Source organism: Leopardus geoffroyi, chromosome B3, assembly GCF_018350155.1.
Source record: "Leopardus geoffroyi isolate Oge1 chromosome B3, O.geoffroyi_Oge1_pat1.0, whole genome shotgun sequence".
Lineage (NCBI taxonomy): Eukaryota > Metazoa > Chordata > Mammalia > Carnivora > Felidae > Leopardus > Leopardus geoffroyi.
This window is the reverse complement of record NC_059337.1, coordinates 112,914,634-112,939,059: the sequence shown is the minus strand read 5'-3', so window position 1 is coordinate 112,939,059 and position 24,426 is coordinate 112,914,634. Positions and strand designations below refer to the sequence as shown.

General features: G+C 35.0%; 1 protein-coding gene and 1 long non-coding RNA gene across 24 annotated transcripts in view; one reads left to right on the top strand and one right to left on the bottom strand.

The window, feature by feature from the left end:
* GPHN (gephyrin) overlaps positions 1 to 24,426 on the bottom strand; it is a 631,205-nt gene that overhangs the window by 336,519 nt on the left and 270,260 nt on the right. The window lies entirely within an intron of this gene.
* LOC123584014 lies at positions 6,188 to 23,403 on the top strand. Its single transcript, XR_006705114.1, has 3 exons — positions 6,188 to 6,300; positions 12,371 to 12,373; positions 23,393 to 23,403. It is a non-coding gene; the product is annotated as an uncharacterized LOC123584014 (long non-coding RNA).

Here is a 24,426-nt window from a genome sequence, read left to right as displayed (position 1 = left end):
AAAGATCTGTATGCTGAAAACTATAGAAAGCTTATGAAGGAAATTGAAGAAGATAAAAGGAAATGGAAAGACATTCCCTGCCCATGGATTGGAAAAATAAATATTGTCAAAATGTCAATACTACCCAAAGCTATCTACACATTCAATGCAATCCCAATCAAAACTGCACCAGCATTCTTCTCGAAACTAGAGCAAGCAATCCTAAAATTCATATGGAACCACAAAAGGCCCGGAATATCCAAAGGAATTTTGAAGAAGAAGACCAAAGCAGGAGGCATCACAATCCCAGACTTTAGCCTCTACTACAAAGCTGTCATCATCAAGACAGCATGGTATTGGCACAAAAACAGACACATAGACCAATGGATAGAATAGAAACCCCAGAACTAGACCCACAAACGTATGGCCAACTCATCTTTGACAAAGCAGGAAAGAACATCCAATGGAAAAAAGACAGCCTCTTTAACAAATGGTGCTGGGAGAACTGGACAGCAACATGCAGAAGGTTGAAACTAGACCACTTTCTCACACCATTCACAAAAATAAACTCAAAATGGATAAAGGACCTGAATGTGAAACAGGAAACCATCAAAACCTTAGAGGAGAAAGCAGGAAAAGACCTCTCTGACCTCAGCCGTAGCAATCTCTTACTCGACACATCCCCAAAGGCAAAGGAATTAAAAGCAAAAGTGAATTACTGGGACCTTATGAAGATAAAAAGCTTCTGCACAGCAAAGGAAACAACCAACAAAACTAAAAGGCAACCAACGGAATGGGAAAAGATATTTGCAAATGACATATCGGACAAAGGGCTAGTATCCAAAATCTATAAAGAGCTCACCAAACTCCACACCCGAAAAACAAATAACCCAGTGAAGAAATGGGCAGAAAACATGAATAGACACTTCTCTAAAGAAGACGTCTGGATGGCCAACAGGCACATGAAAAGATGTTCAGCGTCGCTCCTTATCAGGGAAATACAAATCAAAACCACACTCAGGTATCACCTCACACCAGTCAGAGTGGCCAAAATGAACAAATCAGGAGACTATAGATGCTGGAGAGGATGTGGAGAAACGGGAACCCTCTTGCACTGTTGGTGGGAATGCAAATTGGTGCAGCCGCTCTGGAAAGCAGTGTGGAGGTTCCTCAGAAAATTAAAAATAGACCTACCCTATGACCCAGCAATAGCACTGCTGGGAATTTATCCAAGGGATACAGGAGTACTGATGCATAGGGGCACTTGTACCCCAATGTTCATAGCAGCACTCTCAACAATAGCCAAATTATGGAAAGAGCCTAAATGTCCATCAACTGATGAATGGATAAAGAAATTGTGGTTTATATACACAATGGAATACTACGTGGCAATGAGAAAAAATGAAATACGGCCTTTTGTAGCAACGTGGATGGAACTGGAGAGTGTGATGCTAAGTGAAATAAGCTATACAGAGAAAGACAGATACCATATGGTTTCACTCTTATGTGGATCCTGAGAAACTTAACAGGAACCCATGGGGGAGGGGGAGGAAAAAAGAAAAAAAAAAAAAAAAGAGGTTAGAGTGGGAGACAGCCAAAGCATGAGGGACTGTTAAAAACTGAGAACAAACTGAGGGTTGATGGGGGGTGGGAGGGAGGAGAGGGTGGGTGATGGGTATTGAGGGCACCTTTTTGGATGAGCACTGGGTGTTGTATGGAAACCAATTTGACAATAAATTTCATATAATAAAAAAAAAATTAGCAGAGATAGCCCATTTTAAATTTATGTCAATCATCCTTTCACACAAATTTCTATAAATAAATAAATACACATGCATTTACAGAGATGCACAATGCACACACAGGTATTTTTAACTTGTTTGTTTTTCATTTCGACAACACGTCATGAGTAAGCTCACTATAATGAATTCTAAGTCTACACAACAGTCTGCATATTTTAATTTGAAAACCCTACTGATATTTACTCTGCTTTTAGTTTTTCTCATCTATAAACAACAACGTTTACCTCTTTAAATTTTCTAGCTGTGAGGTACTGGGGTAGAAGAAGAGGTAACAGAAAGGGAACAAGATTGGGGCAAGACAGACCTGGGTGCCTGTTCTTCCAGTTCCAGTCGACTAACTACCTTTGGTTCCATAGGCAAGATACTAAAACTCTTTGAAACTTGGGTCACTGTTTAAAACAATAACATAAATAAGAACATGAAAAGCATCTACTATCATTCTGGGTCCAGAATAAAAACTTAAAAAATAAATGTCTGTTTGTATGCACACATGTGTACATTCATGCACATTATGAAACTTCTTAAGGAAGCAAAGATATTGGTCAAACCATATTATTTATTACCAGCTTCTGTATATACCAGTGTGAAAATGTGATGTGAGCATATATCTTCATGTTGAAATTATACAGTGAAAAGGAAATAGAAAAATTTCTGTCATAATTCTATCACCTTCTCTCAAACATCGGTAATATAATTCTGACAAAGTTTTGTATATGATATGGCTTTATCTTTGAACATTTTATTCCAGGCTGAGTTAAACCAGTAAATAATTAGGCATGGATAACATATATTGTATAATTAATTTAATTCTACTTAAAAATCTCCTTAACAAAAACCATCTGGAAATAGTTGCATTCATTGATATTTAGTGCTTTGTGGAATATAAAAGGTCTGATTTACAGTGACTCAGTAATAACTGTCACTGTGGTTCAGTTTTTTGTTAGAATATTAGTGGAAAAAAATCCTTAAGGTGTTACAATGTAATTTTAATGTCTATTAGTAAAAAAATAGAGGAAATTCATTTTTGTAAGGTTAAAGAAAGTATAGTATTCTGGTGGAATTTTAGCCAATATTTTTGTATCAATTATTACATAATAATTAGTAAGAGAAACAATAGAACATTGATCTATTTATAGGCAGCAAAAAATAGCAAAAATACAGGTAGGCTTAAACTATCTTTTCAAAGATGGCCAAGAACTAGAGATCAAATTGTCCTAATGTCATCAGGAAAATTATGATTCCACATTATACAATGGGTAATCATAAGTTGTGGGTGGAAAAAAAAAAGGAGGGGCATGGACTAAATGTTCAGAAATGTAGTAGAGAGAAAACCTGTATTAATACAAAATTTATCATACTTGAAAACTATGTATTTTTTTCCATCATTCCTCTGACGTTCTCTTACTGTGAGAAGACAGCATAGGAAAAGGAACTCTCAGTGACATGAATAGTACCAGTAAGAAAAAAGAGAGATGAAAACCACCAACAGTGAATAAATCAAACAAAAGCACTAAATTATTTGGTTAGGGGAGTGAATAAATTTCCTAATACAGGATCTTATATGCTTTAAAGACCAGTGAGCGGAGGAGTGAAGATGGTGGAGATGTAGGTGGACTGGGATTTCCTTCATCCCTCAAACACAGCTGTATTGAGGTCAGAACACTTAGAACACCTAGGAAATCAACCTGCGGAGTGACAGAAAGATCTTCACAGGTAGAGAAAGACAGCTTGGTGGGACAGAGGTGCATGTATGCGAATTTGGTGAGATCACAGAATTCGAAGCAGGCTGCAGGCTCTGAGTTGTCAGCACAGAGCCCAATGCGGGGCTCGAACTCATGAATCATATCATGACCTGAGCTGAAGTTGGTTCTGAGCCAAAGTTGGACGTTTAACTGACTGAGCCACCCAGGCGCCCCTCCACCAGACATTTAAAGTAGAGTTAATACCTATCTTTCTACAGCTGTTCCAAAAAATAGAAATGAAAGGAAACCTTCTGGACTCATTCTACGAAGCCACCATTACCTTGATTCCCAAACCAAAGACTGCACTAAAAGAAGAATTACAGGCCAATATCCCTGATGAACATGGGTGCAAAAATTCTTAACAAGATATGAGCAAATAAAATTCAATAGCATATTAAAAGAATTATTCACCATGATCAAGTGGGATTCATTCCTGGGCTGCAGGGCTAGTTCAGTATTCACAAATCAATCAGTGTGACACAGCACATTAATATAAGAAAGGGTAAGAACCATATGATCCTGTCAAAGATGCAGAAAAAATATTTGACAGAATACAGCATCCTTTCTTAATAAAAACCCTCAAGAAAGCCGGGAGAGAAGGAACATACTTAAACATCATAAAAGTCATAAATGAAAGGCCCATAGCTAATATCCTCAATGGAAAAAAAATTGAGAACACTCCCCCTGAGATTAGGAACATGACAGGGATGTCCACTCTCACCACTGTTGTTTAACAAAGTGTTGGAAGTCCTAACCTCAGCAATCAAGACAACAAAATGAAATAAAAGGCATCCAAATTGACAAAGAAGAAGTCAAACTTTCACTCCTTGCAGATGACAAGATACTCTACGTGGAAAATCTGAAAGACTCCACCAAAAAACTGCTAGACTTGATAGATGAATTCAGCAAAGTCCAGGATATAAAATCAACATCCTATATGAATTTCTATACACCAATAATAAAGCAACAGAAAGAGATATCAAGGAATCAATCCCAAATACAATTGCACCAAGAACCGTAAAATAGCTAGGAATAAACTTATCCAAAGTAAAAGATCCGTATGCTGAAAACTATAGAAAACTTATGAAAGAAATTGAAGAAGACACAAAGAAATGGAAAACCATTCCACGCTCATGGACTGGAAGAATAAATATTGTTAAAATGTCGATACTATCCAAAGCAATCTACACATTCACTGCAATCCCAACCAAAATAGCACCAGCATTCTTCATAGAGCTAGAATAAACAATCCTAAAATTTGTAAGCAACCACAAAAGACCCCGAATAGCGAAAGTAATGTTGAAAAAGAAAACTAAAGCTGGAGGCATCTCAATCCGAGACCTTAACGTGTATTACAAAGCTGTAATCATCAAGACAGTATGGTATTGACACAAAAACAGACACAAAGACCAATGAAATAGAGAACCCAGAAATGGACCCACAAATATATGTCCACATATTTTCGACAAAGCAGGGAAGAGTATCCAATGGAAAAAAGTCTCTTCAACAAATGATATTAGGAAATCTGGATGGCAATATGCAGAAGAATGAAACTGGACCACTTTCTTACACCATAAACAAAAATAAATTCAAAATGGAAGAAAGACCTAAAATTTGAGACACGAAACCATTAAATCCTAGAGGAGAACATAGGCAGCAACCTCTTTGACCTCAGCCATAGCCATTTCTTACTTGACATGTCTCCAAAGGCAAAGGAAATAAAAGCAAAAATGAACTTTTGGGACTTTATCAACATAAAAAGTTTCTACACAGCAAAGGAAACAATCAACAAAACTAAAAGGCAACTGATAGAATGGGAGAAGATATTTGCAAATGACATCCAATAACGGGTTAGTATCCAAAATCTATAAATAACTTACCAAACTCAACACCCAAAAACTAAATAATCCAGTGAAACAGTGAAGAAATAGGCAGAAGACATAAATAGACACTTTTCCAAAGAAGACATCCAGGTGGCTAACAGACACATGACAAGATGCTCAACATTGCTCATCATCAGAGAAATACAAACCAAAACCACAAAGAGATACTACCTCACATCAGTCAGAATGGCTAAAATTAACAACTCAGGCAACAACAGATGTTGGCGAGGATGAGGAGAAAGGGAATGCAAACTGGGGCAGCCACTCTGGAAAACAGTATGGAGGTCCCTCAAAAAATTAAAAATAGAACTACTCTATGACCCAGCAATAGCACTATTAGGAATTTATCCAAAGGATACAAAAATGCTGATTTGAAGGGGCACATACACTCCAATGTTTTTTGCAGTACTATCAGCAATAGCCAATGTATGGAAAGAGCCCAAATGTCCATCAACTGATGAATAAAGAAGATGTGGTATGTGTACACACACACACACACACACACACACACACACACACACACACACACACTGGAATAGTACTCAGGGATGTAAAAGAATGAACTCTTGTCATTTGCAGCAATGTGGATGGAACTGGAGGGTATTATGCTAAGCAAAATAAGTCAGAGAAAGACAGATACCATATGATTTCACTTATACATGGGATCTAAGAAACTTAACAGATGACCATAGGGGAAGGGAAGGAAAAATAAGATAAAAACAGACAGGGAGGCACACCATAAGAGACTCTTAAATACAGAGAACTGAAGATTGATGGGAGAGGGGAAAATGGATGATGGGCATTGAGGAGGCCACTTGTTGGGAAGAGAACTGGGTATTGTATGTAAGAGAATAATCATGGGAATCTAATTCTGAAGCCAAGACTACACTGTATGTTAGATAACTTGAAAAAAAAATACATACATACATATATACTTGATTTCTAAAATAATAAATAAATAAGCAAAAAAAAAAAAATAAATACACAAATACCACCAACATTCATTATTCCCTCCAAATAGAACTGTTCCTCCAAATTTCTTAGTTCAGGGATTGGCATTATTTTTCATGAAGTTGTCTAAGCTAAATACCTGAATTAATCTCTATTTCTATTCCTCATTTCTCAACTCTATTTAGATCATGTCACACAGCTGTCATTATGTGATTACTATATATTAGGTACTTGGCTAAACAAACATTTACTTCTCACAACAATAGTAGGTAGGTCTTGTAATTCAACAAAGGTAGGCTTTTATTTCTAGGAAAACACAGAATGGTTAAAATACACACAAGGTCACAATCCAATTCAGATGCAGAGCCTGCTTTATTAACATTGTGACATACCTCCCATATTTTCCATTACTGTTGCTACTGACTTGAACCTTGTCTTTATCATCATTCATCCAGATTGGTATAAAGCTAAGTGTTCTGCCTCTATTCCCCCTTCAAATTCATTTTGGTAAGGACAATACATCCTCTGAAATAAATCTGGAAATGTCTTTGCTTCAAAATTTCTAGAAGCTCCCCTCCCTAAGGCAACCAAATCATTTACAATGTGACTCCAACGTAACTTTAGCCTCATTTTCTGCAATTATTAACAACCCCTTGACTTCAGCCAATTTGCACTTCCCAAAAACACTGTTTACTCATGTTTAGTGTCTTTGTTAATATTTTGTTTTGTTTTGTTTTAGAAGCCCCTTCCATAATATTCTCCATGAATTTCTTGTCCCTGTAGCCAGAGTTAGTCTCCTCTGTACTACAAAAAACTTCTGTACATATATTTAATATAGAAATTACATTTTATAATAAAATAGTCTCTTCTAGACGATGAATGTCTTCAGGATCATTTAAACAACAAATAATTATTCATTAACTGTAAGTGAAAAGATTGGCAAGCTAACCTATACTAAAATTAAGGTATTTCTATTCATCAAAGAAATTTTTAAGAAAACAGGGAAGCAGCAGAGATAATGTGCGATACATCAAACAAAGGAACATATAAGGAATACCTATTAATAAATAATAAAAATATAGTTAACCTAATATTTTAAAAGTGGAAGACATGAACAGTCACTTCATAAAAGAAGATATTCAAATGGCCAGTAAATATATAAAAAGATGTCCAACATCATTAGTCATTAGGGAAATACAAATTGAAAACAAATTTTGGTATTACTATTATGAAATGATTAAAATGAAAAAAGACTGATAATACTAAATGTTGGTGATAATGTGAAGCAAACAGGAGTTCTCATAAAATGATGTTACTGTAAAAGTAAACATGTACCTGGGAAAACTATTTGCAGAATCTAGTAAAATTATTCATTTCCATACTCTATGTACCAGTATTTCTAGGTCATATCTAGTCTATTAGGTGGATATCTATTGGGTGTGCATACATATACGCACCAAAAAAAATGAATAATACCCACCTCATGTTTGTCATGAAAATTAAAACAAGTTAGCATTTAAAAATTTTTTTAATGTTTATTTTTGAGAGAGAGAGAGAGAGAGAGAGCATGTGGGTGCAAGAGAGAGTGGGGGAAGGGCAGAGACAGAGGGAGACACAGAATCCCAAGCAGGCTCCAGACTCTGAGCTGTCAGCACAGAGCCCATAGTGGGGCTCGAACTCACGAACCATGAGATCATGACCTGAGCTAAGCTGAAGTCAGAGGCTTAACTGACTGAGCCCCCCATTCGCCCACAGTTAGCATTTTTAAAGCACTTGCAACAGTGCTTCATTCATCAAACATTAAACAAACAGACCAGAATCCAGGCAAAAGGATTTTACTTTATAATTTCACTTTACCAAAGCTTAATCAACTGATAAACTACTAGATATAATAAAAGTGTTTCATAAATAATTAAAGGATTTATACATAAAACAAACAGCTTTTCTGTATCCTAGCAATAGTGAGTTCAAAAAATATAATAAGGGAGTTCTGCTTTGGGGTAGAATGCAGTAGGTCACAGCAGGTCAATACTTATATAATAATAAGTAAACACAATCAGATAATTACAAATTCCTACTTTTAAAGACACAGGAGAAACAGAAACAATAAATTGGATAAATACAATTCCAGAAATGGGGAAACATTCCTGAGTTAAACTGATACTCTCTAGCTTTTCCCATCCATCTGCCAACCCATCCCCACTGGGGGTATTTGATGATTGAGGTCATAGGGCTGACAATCAGCTTTTCTAGGCAAAGAGTCTCTAATGGGAGGAAAATAAACCAGAAAACTTTTAGACATTTAGGAATTAGAAATCTGAATATACTTGAGCCCATGGCAGCTTTTCTCCTTAAAACAACTGTAGATTGTGGTGCTGTACACAAGGCTGTAAAGCTAGACAACAAGCTTATTAAAGACAGAGTAAAATCTTCATAGTGCTTAAAAAACCAAGACCTGTTAGGGACATAAGACTAACCATGGAACAATGCCAGTTTTCCCTTCAGGATGTTTGCCAGTTTTTGAGGCACATATTAGTTAGGCTGCAGGCAAGAGAGCTAGGCTGCAAACTATGACCAGCAGAGCTAAATCTGCTGTTATTGTTCGGGAATAAAGGGATGTAAACCAACTCTTCTCAACCCAGTTCTAATCCACATCAATTCCTGATTAGACTGGATTGATCAGTTTCTCATACTTTCTGTCAGGAGAAAGGGAGACATTCTATGATGGGTGATAAATCATCTACAAACAATATGGTCCTTTAACATATAAATTTATAAAAATTACTTGGCATGCAAGAAAATAGAATCCAATACTAAGATAAAAAAAAAAAGATGGAAAATCCCACAACAGATGCAAGGGGAGTGTGTAGCCAACTTCTTTTTTTTTTTTTTTTTTTTGAATTTTTTTTTTTTTCAACGTTTATTTATTTTTGGGACAGAGAGAGACAGAGCATGAACGGGGGAGGGGCAGAGAGAGATCGGAAACAGGCTTCAGGCTCTGAGCCATCAGCCCAGAGCCTGACGCGGGGCTCGAACTCATGGACCGCGAGATCGTGACCTGGCTGAAGTCGGACGCCCAACCGACTGCGCCACCCAGGCGCCCCTAGCCAACTTTAAAATAACCTAAAATTAATACATTCAAGAAAATAAAGTATTTTTTTTAAAAAAGAGAGGAAACAATAGATAATTTCAGCAGAAATTGGAATCTATAAAAAAATTAAATGGATGCACTAGCACATAATTACAATATCTGGAACTCAGATCTAAATGGGCAGGTTTATCAGGATTAAAGAATGTAAACTCAGGTCAAAAGAAAAAATGCAGCAGAATGCAAGAATATTAAAGACAAATCAACAAAAAAGGTACAAAATGATACAGAGAAAGAATGAATAAACAGAATAGGACAAAACACATATGTGATACATACTCAAGAGGTCTAATGCATGTATAATTAAACCCCAGAAAGAGAAGAAAGACAGAATGGGAAGAAACAATAGTCAAAACCAATATTTAGAAATCTTCCAAATTACTATTAGAAATGACAAAAATAATGATTAGTATTAAAAAAAAGTAACATATGCATGTTGTAATGAGACCTGGGATAAATCACACACACGTGCATACACACACACACAAAACTAGCAGAAAACAAAACAAAAACCCAACAAAATACCAAACTACAATCAAACTATATATAACTAAAAAATTAATAAAAGAAAAAACTGATAAAAGCTACTCTATTAATCTAAAAGAAGACAAGGAGAGGAGACAAACTGATTAGACAAATAGGAAACAAACAATAAGTACTATATTAATAATTATAATAAATGTAAATGGTATATATGCTGTAAGCGAAAAATAGATGTTTCAGAAAAAAATACAAAGATGCTTATAAGAGACATTTACATTTTAAATAAAATAACAAGAAAGGAGACATAAATACATGATAGAAAAAGAAATGTCATGCGAACATCAACCAAAGTAAAGTGGTTGTAGCAATATTATAGCAAACCAAGTAGAGCTAAGAGGCAAGAAATGTTAGATGAAAAATATTTTACATTGATAAAAGAATCAATTCAATAAGCAAATACAAAAAATATTTTATAAACAACCAGTAACATAGCTACAAAAAATATAAGGCAGAATTTGACAGAATTAACAGGAGAAATACACAAATCTCCATCATAGTTATTTATATACAACGTGAAACCCAATCACTACAGAAGGTGCAGACTTTTTCAACGCAAAGGTAACAATTACCAAAATAAACAATACATTGGACCACAAAGCAAGCTTCAGAAAATTTTAAAAAACTGAAATCATAGGAAGGGAAAGAATCAAGCACTTAACCTGCTTTTTCGGTATAAACTGTATCACTGCGTAACTATATAGTAGATAAGGGAAAGCATCTCTTTAAAAATGTATTCTAACAAAAGAATTTAATTCTGCCATTCCTTTGGGTTGTTATTTGCATGACATATGTTTGCTATCCTTTTAATTTTAACCTCTATGGCACCTTTCAATATATAACATGTCTGGTGTACATAGTATTATAGTTGGGTCTTTAATAATTTAATAGTTTGACAGTATATGCCTTTTGACTGGATTAATAAATCCATTCACACTTAATATTATTGATATAGCTGTGTATACATCTGCCATTTTACTTTGTGCATTCTATGTGTCTCTTATCTCTTATTTATTCTTCTATTACCCCCTTACTCTTTTCTTTTGCATGAAATCAATATATTCCAATGTGACATTTTAATTCCTTTAATGATTTTTTTTAATGATTTATTTTTGGAGCTATTTTCTTAGTGGTTGTTCTAGGGTTTACACTGCATATCTTACCAAATCAACTTCTGATTTATAGCAACACAGAAACATTACTTCTATACAGTTCTGTTGTCTCTTCTTTTTTGTGCTATTATTCTTATCCATGTTACCCATATATTTTTTAATTTTTATTTTTTTTTACCGTTTATTTTTGAGAGAGAGAGAGAGAGAGAGAGAGCGCGCATGTATGCAAGCGAGAGAGTGGGCAGAGAGAGAAAGGAGACACAGAATCCAAAGCAGGCTCCAGGCTCTGAGCTGTCAGCACAGAGCCTGATGCGGGGCTCAAACTCACAAACCGTGAGACCATGACCTGAGCCGAAGTCAGATGCTTAACTGACTGAGCCACCTAGGCGCCCCCCGCCCCATATATTTTTGTGTGAACAAAAAGATATACATATACATACATACATAAAATCCAACAATACACTGGTATAATTAATATGTTGCATAGTTTATGTCTATTAGAAAAGCTGAGAAAAGAAAGTGGACAAGTACATGTAGACAAGAGTTTGTTGTATTAACATTCTTATTTGTTATTTTTGATTCTTCAATTTTGTTCTTGTGGATTTGAGATACCATTTGGTATTAAATACTTACTTCAATGCAGCTTTGCTTCAAACCACTTTCTTTGTGCTGTTATTGTCAAATATATTACATTGCTATGTTATAGACTCAACAAAAGTTACCTTTGTATTCTTTTATACAACTGCTCTTAAAATTAGTTGAGGGGTGCCTGGGTGGCTCAGTCAGTTAAGCACCTGACTTTGGCTCAGGTCACAATCTCATAGTTAATGGGTTTGAGCCCCACATAGGGCTCTGTGCTGATAGCTCAGAGCTTGGAGGCTGCTTTGGATTCTGTGTCTCCCTCTCTCTCTGACCCTCCCCTGTTCACGCTCTCTCTCTCAAAAATAAATAAACATTAAAATAATTAAAAATAATTAGTTGAGAGGAAAGGACAAGAAATACATATTTATACTGTCTTTTATAAATACATAATTACTTTTACCAGTGCTCTTTTATTGAGTATGTGGATTTAAATTGCTGTCCATGGTCACTTGCTTTTTAAGCCTGAAGAATTTTCTTTAGTATTTCTTATAAGATGGATCTGCTAGCAACAAATCCTCTCACAGTTTTTGTTCCTCTGGGAATGTGTTTCTTTCATCTTCAATTCTAAGAGATAGTTTCCCTGGATATAACATCTTGGTTTGTTGACAGTTTTTTTCTTTCACTAATTTGAATATGTCATCCTACTGCCTTCTGCCTTCTTTTATTGATGATAAGTCAGATGTTAAGTTTATTGGGGCTCACTTGTATGTGATGAGTCATTTTGTTTATATTGCTTTAAAAGTTTTTGTCTTTTAGCACTTTTACCATGATATATGGTGTGAAATAAATGTTTGTGTCCCACAAAAATTCATAATTTGAAACCATAATCCCAATGTGATGGTATTTGCAAGTGGGTCCTTTAGGAGGTGATTAGGTCATGAGGGTGGAGTCTTTACGAATGAGACTAGTGCCCTTAGAAGAAGAGGCCAGGGAACTAACTAGCTTTTTTTTTGTGGCATGTGAGGATACTAGAAGTCAGCTGTCTGCAACCCACTGAGGATCCTCACAAGAACCTGACCATGCTGGCATACTGATTTCAGACTTCCAGCCTCCAGAAATGTGAGAAAAAACATTCTACTGTTTATGAGCCACCCAGTCTATGGTACTATGCTATAGCAGCTTACACTGACTAAAATCATGTGTCTAGGTGTGGATATCTTTGAGTTTATCCTATCTGGAATTGAAGGAGTTTCTTGGATGTATAATGTTTGTAATCAAATTTGGCAAGTTTTCAGCCATTACTTCTTGTAAGGTTTTTTTTTGGTGCTCTTTTCTGTTCTTTTATTCCCGTTATCTATATGCTGGTATGCTTAATGATGTTCTGCATTTCTCTGAGACTGTTCATTTTTCTTCATTCTTTTTTCCTCTCTGGTCTTCAGCTTGTATAATCCCTACTGATCTATCTTTAAGTCTGCTGATTCTTTCTTTTGCCAACTCAGTGCTATTGTTGCGCAAACCCCACTGGAGAATCCTCCGTTTCCGTTATTATACTTGCAGTTCTAGAATTTGCCTTAGCCTTTTAAAAAATAAAATTTATATTTCTATTGATAGTCTCTATTTGATGAAATATTGTCATCATGGCTTTTTTTCTTTCAGTATGGTTTCCTATAAGTTTTCTTTTTTTTAGCATATTTAGAAATCTGTTAAATTCAATATCTACAGCTTCTCACAGGCAGTTGTCTGCTTTGTTTCACAATCTCCTATTCTTTGCACGTCTTGCAATCTATGTTAAAAAATGAACATGCTGGAAAGAAGCCAGACCAAGATGGTAGCATATGAAGATCATGAAGTCACCTCTCCCATGGACATACCAAACCTACAGCTACATATGAATCACCTAAAGATTCTGAAAACTAGACGAACTGCTTCTCCACAACAAAGGGTAAAAGGACAACACTCAGACAGGTAGGAGAGGCAGAGACATGATCTGGCTAAAAATCCCACCACAGGTATGGTGACACACAAAAGGAGGGATCTCGTCAGTCTGGTATTTCTCTCAGAGGAGTAAGGGGCTAGTGCCCCACATCAGGCACCCCAACTCTTGGGATCTGCACCAGAAAGATGAGTTCCCCAAAACATCTGCTTAGAACACCAAAAGGGCAGATATCAAGGTACTTAACTGGCTATAGGAAATGGAAATTCTCTTTTTAATGGGCTTGTGTATAGTCTCACTTACTCCAGGATCCAGCACAAAAGCACCAACTTGAAAAGTACCTACATTATATGTGAACAATCAGGCCTTGCTGATCTGGGGGTATTCTGAGGCAAAGGACAGTTGGGATTCTCTCTGGAGACTAAGGCATGGGCAAATGCCATTTGTGCACTCTAAAACCTACCCTGTTAGCATAGGTAGGTGCACTCAGATGTGGCACCCTTCCACTGCCTACCACAGGGGTTGCAGTGATCCCCCACTTCCTGACTGAGGCAGGCAAGTGTGAATGGTTACAGCATTCTCTGGCCCCCTTACTAAGAAAGTCAATGGTCACAGGTGGTGGCAACACTCGCTCATACCCCAGCAGGAGCTGATGAGTAAATGGTCATGTCACTCTCCCACCGCCAACCCAGGGCCATGGTGTATGCACAGATAGGGCACTCTCCTGCAGCACTGCCGAAGGTCACAGGCATACTCAGTCAAGATATTTTCCCACTGCCTTTCAGAAGCTGGAGTGTGTGCCCCATATTTTATACTCTCAACTGCCCTGCTAAAGCCAGTGGGTGCACACAAAGCACAAAGGAAATGCCCCTTGTTCATCTGGCCCTGGTAGTCAAGGGAGTTGGTATTCCTGAGCTCAGAGGCACAAGAGCAATTAGAAAAACAGTTCTCAAAAAGAAAACATCCCTAGAGCACTCCACAGACAACAGATTGAAACATACCCCCACCTTCTTGTGAAAAAGGCCTATATACTTATATTGAATGTTTAGCCTAAAGGACAGGCTCCAGGTTTCCCACACATCTATGAGCTATGAAGGCACTTTCAAGGAGTGTAAACAAGGAGACACCATCCTGTGTAGCCCTCAGTCTCACTACAGTTTGAGGAGATTTCTCAGAAAGGAGCTCTACAATTACCCTGATTGTTGCAACAGTTGCTCAGAGTACACCTCCAGATCTTTTGGTATGGAGGTAAGCAGAGTTTATTATTGTGGCCCTCCCGGACTGTATATATTGCATGCTTTAAAAGCTGCTGTTTGAGGGTCTGGCTTCTGCTTTGCCTGAAACTAGGTGCTAAATGCGATTCCTCCTCTTGGAACATTGACAGGTATTGAAAGATCCTCAACAATGAGGGCATATAAAAAATAAACCAGTATATTTAGACAATCACAAAGGTTCAAAAGATAACCAAGAACAAGTGCAAGGGTGAATGAAAAGGCTCATCATCTACACAAGGCGATACCTTCAAGACTGAGAGGAGGTAGCTGTTTTGCCTAATACATAGAAACGAACAGAGAGGTAAGCAAAATGAACAGAAAAATATTTTCCAAACATGAGAACAATACAAAATCTCAAGAAAAGGCCTTAATGATATAGAGATAAATTATCTAATAAAGAAATCAAAATAATAGTCACAAAGATGCTCACTTAACTCTCAGGAGAAGAATGGAAGGGCATAGTGAAAACTTTAATAAAGACCTATATAATAAAAATATATGAAAGCAGCAAACAGAAGACACAGAACTGAAGAATATAGTAACTGAAGTGAAAAATACATAAGAGGAACTCAATAGCCAACTTAATGAAATGAAGAAAGGATCAGTGAGCTGGAAGACAAAGCATTAGCACTCAACCAGGCAAAGGAGAACAAAAGAAAAAGGAATTTTATAAAATGAAGATAACTTAAGAGACTGATACAACAACATTAAGCATAATAACATTTGTGAAAGAGAACAGAGAGAAAGAGAGAAAAGGGCAGAATACAGATTTGAAGAAATAGTTGCTGAAAACTTCTCTAATGTGGAGAAGGAAACAGACATCCATGTCCAGTAAGTCCAGAGAGTTAAAAAAAAAAAAAAAAAAAAAAAAAAGGACCCAAAGAGATCCACACCAAGAAATATTAAAATATAAAAGTTAAAGATAAAGAGAGAATCTTAAAAGCAGCAAGAGAAAAGCAGCTTAAATACAGGGGACACCCAATAAAGCTATCAGCAATTTTTGCAGGCAAAATTTTGCAGGCCAGAAGAAAGTGGCATGATGTATTCAAAGTCCTGACAGGAAAGATTCCAACTAAGAAACCTCCACCTTGCAAGATTATCATTCATAATTGAAGGGGAGATAAAGAATTTTTCAGATAAGCAAAAGCTAAAGGAGTTCATCACCAATACACTGGCCTTACAAGAAAGATTAAAGGGACTTTTTTAAAAGAAAAAGAAATGGCACTAAATAATAACAAGAAACATATGAAAGTACAAATCTCACCAGAAAAGGTAACTATATAGCAAAGATGGTAGATAATTCACTAATTAAGTTACTATGAAGGCTAAAAAACAAATGTAGTAAAATTAAACTACAATAATTAGTTAAGAGATAAATAAAAAGAGCTAAAATGTAACCTCAAAACCATAAAACACAGGGGGAAGTTGTAAAAATGTAGTTTTATAATGTGTTCAAATTTAAGTTGCTAAATAGACAGTTCTAGTCATAGGATGTTATATGTGAACCTCTCAGTAACAACAAAGCAAAACTTTATAGTAAATACACAAAAGATACTATAAAATAAATCTAAACATAACACTAAAGAAAGACAACATACCAAAAGAAAGAAGAAACAGAGAGGAACTACAAAAACAGCCAGAAGACAATGAATAAACTGGCATTAAGTATACCTCTATCAATAATTAAGTGTAAATGGACTAAATGCTCCCATCAAAAGACAAAGAGTGACTGAATGGACAAAAAATAGACTCATCTACATACTTCTTCCTACAAGACACTCCTTTCAGAAGTAAGGACACATACTGACTGAAAGTGAAGGGATGGAAAAAGATATTTTATGAAAATGCAAATGAAAATAATGTAGCTATATTTATTTCAGACAAAATAGATTTTATATAGACATTTAAATTTTTAATTTTAATTTTAAATGTTAAAAAAAAATTTAAATTTTAAAAACCATTTAAATTTTAAAAGACAAAGAGGGGCATTACATAGTGATAATGCAGCAAGTAGATATAACATTTATAAATATATAAGCACCCAGCACAGAAGCACCAAAATAATATAGCATTATTAGCAGACCTAAAGGGGGATATCAACAGCAATGCGATAATAGTAGAGGACTTTTAACACCCTACTTATCTCTATAGACAAGTCACCCTGACAGAAAATCATAAGGAAGCATCAGCCTTAAACAACATATTAGATCAGATGGACTTAATGGTTATATATAGAACACTCCATCTAAAAGTAGCAAATACACAACCTTCTCAAGTGCACATAAAACATTCTCCAGTATACTCCACATGTTAGGTCAGAAAACAAATCTCAATAAATTCAAGAAGATTGAAATCATACAAAGCATCTTTTCCTCCCAGAATGATATGAAACCAGAAATCAATTACAAGAAGGAAACTGGAGAAAAATCATAAATACATGCAGATTAAACAACATAGTACTAAACAACCAATGGATCATCAAAGAAATCAAGAGAAATTTAAAAAACCTAGAAAAATGAAAACATAAATATTAAATACCAAGATCTACTGCATGCAGCAAAACCAGTTGTAAGAGAGACCTTAATATAGCAATATAATCCTACCTGAGAAAACAAGAAAAATCTCAAACAATCTAAATTTACACATAAACTAAATAAAGAAGAACAAACCAAGCCCAAAGGTAGTAGGAGTAAGGATATAATATATATCAGATTGAGATAAATGAAGACTAAAAAGACAATAGAAAAGATCAATGAAATTAAGAGGTGTTTTTTTGAAAAGATAAACAAAACTGATAAAATTTTAGCTAGATTCACTCAGAAGAGAGTGGGCTCAAAAAAATAAAATCAGAAATGAAGAAGAGAAGTTACAACTGATACCGCAGAACCAGACAGGATCATAAGAGACTACTGCAAAAAATTACATGCCAACAAACTGGATAAAAATGATAAATGCCTAGATATATACAATCTTGTAAGACTGAATCAGCAAGAAAAAGAAAACATAAATAAAGTAATTACTAGAAAGGAGATTGAATCAGTAGTCAAAAACATCCCCCCAAATAAAAGTTTAAGACCATATAGCTTCACTAGTGAATTCTATCAAACATTCAAAAATGATTTAATATCGATCTTTCTCAAACACCTCCAAAAAACTGAACAGGAAGAAAAGCTTCCAAACTCATTTTACAAGGCTGGGAGTAATTACCCTGACACAAAAACCAGATAATGACACTACCAAAAAAAAAAATATATATATATATATATTTATATATATATATATATTTATATATATATATATATATATATTTATATATATATATAAATATATATATTTTTATATATATATATATATCCCAATATCCTTGATAAACAGAAATGCAAAAACCTTCAACAAAGTATTAGCAAACTGAATTCAGAAATGCATTAAAAAGATCACACACCACGATCAAGAAGGCTTTATTCAAGGGATGCAAGAATAATTCAACATTCACAAATCAATCAACATTATCATCACATTAACAAAACGAAAGATAAAAATCATAAGATCATCTCAATAGATGTAGAAAAAGCATTTAACAAAATACAATCTTCAGTTATGATGAAAACTCTTGAACAAAGTGGGTATAAAGGGAACATACCTCAACATAATAAAGGCCATATAGGTCACACTCATAGCTAATATCATACTCAACAATGAAAAGCTGAAAACATTTTATCTAAGATCAAGAGAAAGATGTCCACTCTCACCAGTTTTATTCAATATAGTATTAGAGGCCTTAGCCATAGCAATTAGGTAAGAAAAGAAATAAAAGGCACCCAAATTGAAAAGAAGCAGAACTATCACTATTTTCATATGACATAGTACTATATAGATAGAAACCCTAAATATTGCACCAAAAAATTATTAGAAAAAATTAGGTAAAGCCGTAGTCTATGAAATTATTATGCAAAAATCTGTTAAATTCCTAAACTCTAATAATGAATTATCACAAAGAGAAGTCAAGAAAAGAATTCCCATACAGTTCCAGTCAAAAGAATAAAATACCTAGGAATAAATTTACCCGAAGAAGTGAAAGACCTTCAAACTGACAAACAGAAGAAACTGATGAAAGAAACTGAACAAGTCACAAAGAAATGGAAAAATATCCCATGCTCGTTGACTGGAAGAACAAATATTGTTAAGATGTCTGTACTATCCAAAGCAATCCTCACATTTAATGCAATCCCTATCAAAATACCAACAGCATTTTTCACAAAGCTACACCAAACAATCCTAAAATATGTATGGAACCACAAAAGACCCTGAATCGTCAAAGCAATCTTGAAAAAGAAAAGCAAAGCTGTAGTAATCAAGACATTACTAAATGGGAGACAGGAATCCATAAACATCCTAGAGGAGAAAACAGGCAGTAACCTCTTTGACATCAGCTGTAGCAACTTCTTACTAGACATGTCTCCTGAGGCAAGGGAAACAAAAGCAAAAATGAACTAGTAGCACTTCGTCAAGATGAAAAGCTTCTGCACAGCAAAGGAAACAATAAAACTAAAAGGCAACCTGCACAATGGGAGAAGATATTTGCAAATGACATATCTGATAAACGGATGGTATCTAAAATATATAAAGAAATTATAAAAGTCAACACCAAAGAAACAAATAATCCAGTTAAAAAATGGGCAGAAGACAGGGATAGATATTTTTCCAAAGACTACATACAGATGGCTAACAGACACATGAAAAGATACTCAACATCACTCATCTTCAGGGAAATACAAATCAAAACCATAATGAGATATTACCTCAACCCTGTCAGAAAGGCTAAAATTGAGTTAATTTTTGTATAAGGTGTGAGATTTAGGCTGAGGTGTTTTTTTGGAGGGTGGGGAGCAGTTATGGATTCCAATTGTTCCAGCATCATTTCCTGAAAAGGTTATTCATTGAACTGGTTTTGCAGATTTATTAAAAATCTGTTGAACATATTTGTGTTAGTCTACTTATGGGTTGTCTATTCTGTTTCATGTATTTTTTTTTCTGCCAACACTACACTGTCTTGATTACTGTAACTAACAGTAAACTTTACCATTGGATAGAGCTAGTCCTTCCACTTTGTCCTTTTGCAAAATTATTTTAACTGTTCTAGGACCTAGGTTTCTGTATAATTTTAGAATAAACTTATATAATTGTATGTCTACAAAAAAACCTTGTTGGGTTTTTGATAGGAATTGCATAAACCTGTAATATCAATATGGGGAAAATTACATCTTTAGTGTGTTCAGTCTCCCAACCCATGAACATGGCATGTCTGTCCATTTCGTTAAGTGTCCCTTTATTTTGTTAACGTTTTGTAGTTTTCAGCATACAGATTAACATATGTGTGTTGATTGGGGTTTTTGTGTGTGTGTGTGACTGTTGATCTTACATTCCTCAAATTAACTGAATTGACTTATTACAGTTGTAGGAATTTTTCTGTAGATACCTTTTTCTATGTAGACAATCATGCAATTTGCTAAAAGAGAGTGTTGTTTCTTACTTTCCAATCTTTGTCCCTTTTAATACTTTTCTTGCCTTATTGTGCTGCTTAGAACTTCTAATACTCAGTTGAAAAAAGAACTTCTAATACTCAGTTGGAAAAAGTAGCGAGAGTTGACAACTTTGCTTTTTGTTCCAGGAGGAGAGCATTTGTTTTTTTTCACCATTAAGTATGTTGTTAAGTGGTAAGTTTTTTTGTAGATGCTATTTATCAAGTTCAGAAGTTCCCCTCTATTCTTAGTTTGCTGAAAGTTTTTATCAGGAATGGATTTTAGATTTTATCACTTTTTTTTGCATCAATATATATAATCATATAATCTTTCTTTAGCTTGTTGATATGGTGGATTAGATTGATTGCTTTTCCAGTGTTGAACAAGTTTTGCATACCTCAAATAAATCTCATTTGGTAGTGATCTATAATTTTTTTATACATTATTGGACTTGAGTTGGTAATATTTGGTAGATTTTAAGTTCATGATAGATATTGGTCTGTAGTTCATTTTTTGCACTGTTTTCCTGATTTTGTTATCAGGAAAATACTAGCCTCATAAAATAAGGTGGGAAGTATTTCCTCCCCTTCTATTTTCTGGAAAAGACTAAAGTTGATGTCAATTCTTCTTTAATATTTGGTAAAGTTCTCCAGTGAAACATCTTGACCTGGATATTTCTTTTTTAGATTTTTCATTGTGAATTTAATTTCATTAATGGTTGTAAGACTACAAAGATTGTCTATTCATCTTTCTTCATGTTGGTAGTTTGCGGGTTTTGAGGAAGTGGTCTATTTCTGCTAAGATGCCCAATTTATAAGTATAAAGTTTTTCACAGTATTCTCTAATTATCCACTTAATTGATGGAAGATTTGTAGTGGTAGTCTTTGTTCAATCCTGGTATCAGTTTTATCTTTGTTAGTCTACTGTGTATCAACTTTATTGAGCTTTTAAAAGAACTCTTTATTCTGTTGATTTTTCTCCATTGTTTTACTGTTTTCCATTTCACTGTTAAGAATTCTTGAGTATTTCCTGTCTTCTTGCTTTGACAATATTTGGCTTATCTTTTTCTAGTTTTTTTTTGAGAAAGAAACATGGATTATGGACTTTAGAAATTTCCTCTTCTGTAAAAATTAATGTATTCATGGTATATCTTTTTCTAACTTTTTATTTTCAACCTACCTATGTCATTGCTTTTCAAATGAATTTCTTGAGGATAACATATATTGGATTTCTAGAAATCCATATATCAATTTCTACCTTTTTCATTGGTATATTTAAATTATTTATATTTAAGGTAACTACATCTTAGTACCAAAATGTGCCATTTTATTATTTGTCTTCTTTCTCATACCTTATTGGGGATTACTTGAACAAACTTTAAGATTCTATCTTAATTTACAGTGTATTTGAGTACAGTGTTTTGTACATTGCTTTTTAGTGGTTGGTTTGAGTGGATGCTTTGTATATTATAATAAACAAATATAACTTATCTCAATCTACTGGTATTGACATTTATCATTTGAAATGAAATGCACAAAATTTACTTCCACTTAGTCTCCCTTTACCTTCCCATATTTAAGTATGATTGTATTCATTTACTCTACATGCACTGTGCACATCATATAGTTTTAAAATTTTTGCTTCAATCTTCACATATGATTTAAGAAAACTATAAGATAGCTTGCTATATTTATCCATTCGGCTGTTCTTTCCTTTTTTAAAAATTGCAAGCCTTTTTCTGTCATTTCCTTTTCCTCTCTTTTTTAAGTTTTTTCATTTCCTTTTTTTCATTTCTTTTCTAATTCTCTTTAGAGATTTTATTTAGCCATTTTTACAGGGTACTTTATCTAGTGACAAATTCCTTAAGTTTTCTTTTGTCTGAGTGTGTCCTTATTTCCCTTTCATTTCTGAAGAATAACTTCACTGTATATGGAGTTTGTGATTGGTAGTTCTTTCTTTCAGCACTTGAAAAATGTTGTTCCACTTCCTTCTGGCACAACTGCTCCCTGCCTCCCTCCTCCAATCAGCCATTTATATTAGTGATTGTACTTTTCAGTTCCGTAATTAGCATTTTGTTCCTTTTTGTCATTTCTATTTTCTTTATTTGTTTCAAGAAAATTAGTAATTGCTTGTTGAAGCATTTTTATGATAAGTGCTTTGAAATCTTTGTCAGATAATTCTAAGGTCTGATTCATCTTTGTGTTGGTGTCTATTGACTATTTTTTTCCACTGAGGTTGTGATTTTTCCTGCTCTTGGTATGATGAGTGATTTTTTTACTATACCCAGGGCATTCTGGATATTATGAGACTCTACATCTTATTTAATCTTTTTTTTAAGCAGATGTCTCTTTGTTGTAGTGTGGTATGAGGGCTATATGAATATATATGTGCAGCTTCTTGCTGGGTCCCACTGACACCTCTCTGGCAAAATTGAGGCACTGCTTCATACTGCTTCATGAATTTAGGTAGAAATTTAGGTCCTCTCTTGGCCCTGCTGAAACCTTTCTGGCCAAAGTGGGGCATCACCTTCCTCCACATTATTGAAAGTAGAGTTATATGTTCAGCTCCCTGCTGGGCCCTGCTGATACCAAAAGGGCAAGTAGAAGATTAACTTGTACTGGGAATGAAGTATCAATTATTTCCATCTCATTCAGTCTTATTGATGCAGACAGGGATGGAGTTACATTTCTCTTATAGGCCTCAGTGACACAGGAAAGGGAAGGTAAAGCAGAGTGGTGAGTGGTTCCACCTTGTGCTGTCTCTTTAGTCTTATTGCTGCTGGGTGGGGGTGGAGACTTGGCTCATCATTGGACTCCACTAACAATACCCTGCTGTAGGAAGCAGAACACAGCCTGTTTCCGCTGGGCTGATGGAAAATCAACTACCCACCTGGCCTCACCTACAATATACTGGCAGGTAAATCAGAGCACTATCTGTTCTGTCATGTGGAAGACTGAACGGCTCAGCCCTGCCAACAAACACTACCAGGGGAGAAATTCAAAGCTTTGCCATCTGCTTTTAGGGGGAGCAGGGGGTGAGGTGGAAGATCAGCTTCCTGCTTGGCTCTGCTAAAACCATGGGGGAACTAAGTAGTTTCCCCACTAGTGTTTGGCTGCAGTAGGGTGAGTATTAACAAAGGCTTTTGTTCTGTTAGTCCACCCTTGTCCTGGGTCCTTTGGCTTGAGGAAACAGACCTTTGTAGTTTTTTTTGTTTTGTCTGTACCTGTGGGTATTTCCAGGTTAGAGGCTTCATCAGTGTTCTGTTCAGTTTAAATAGGAGGCAAAAGGGAAACCCAGCTAACTCACTGCTGTGTCATTCCTCAAGTCCTGAAGTCCTTATAAAGTCTGATTTCTTCTTCCTACCCTTGAGAGTCTTTCTATGCTTGTTTATTTTGTAATGTCCAGGGGTTTTTAGTTATAAAAGAAAACATCTGGGAAGAATAGGGCTACTATATCTTGGCTAGAACCAGAAGTCTCGTCAGTAGGAATACCTTTGAAATTTGATAAACTTATCGTAATATTATCTGGATTAATTAATACATGAACCAACAGAATAACAAACACCCCTCCCCATCCACAAACATTTCCTATTATGTTTTAAAAGCACTATAACCACAACAGTGTGGTGCTAGCAGTGGAACTGGTAAATAGATGGATGAAACAAAAGTTCAGGAAAAGACAGACTTGTGTATGTATATGTGTGTACCCAGGCATATGAAAATTTAGTATATGATAAATGAGGCAACTCAAACAAGTAGTGGACAAGATGGCTTTTGCAATAAATTGGGCTGGGAAAATAAAAATATATTTGAAAATATTTTGTAAGTTTAGTCATCCCATATATAAAAATTTATACCGATATAAATTACAGATAAAGAATATTTAAATATTTCTATTTAAATATTTCTATTTAAAATATTTCTATTTAAAATAAATATACCCAAGGTGGTAGTATATTTAA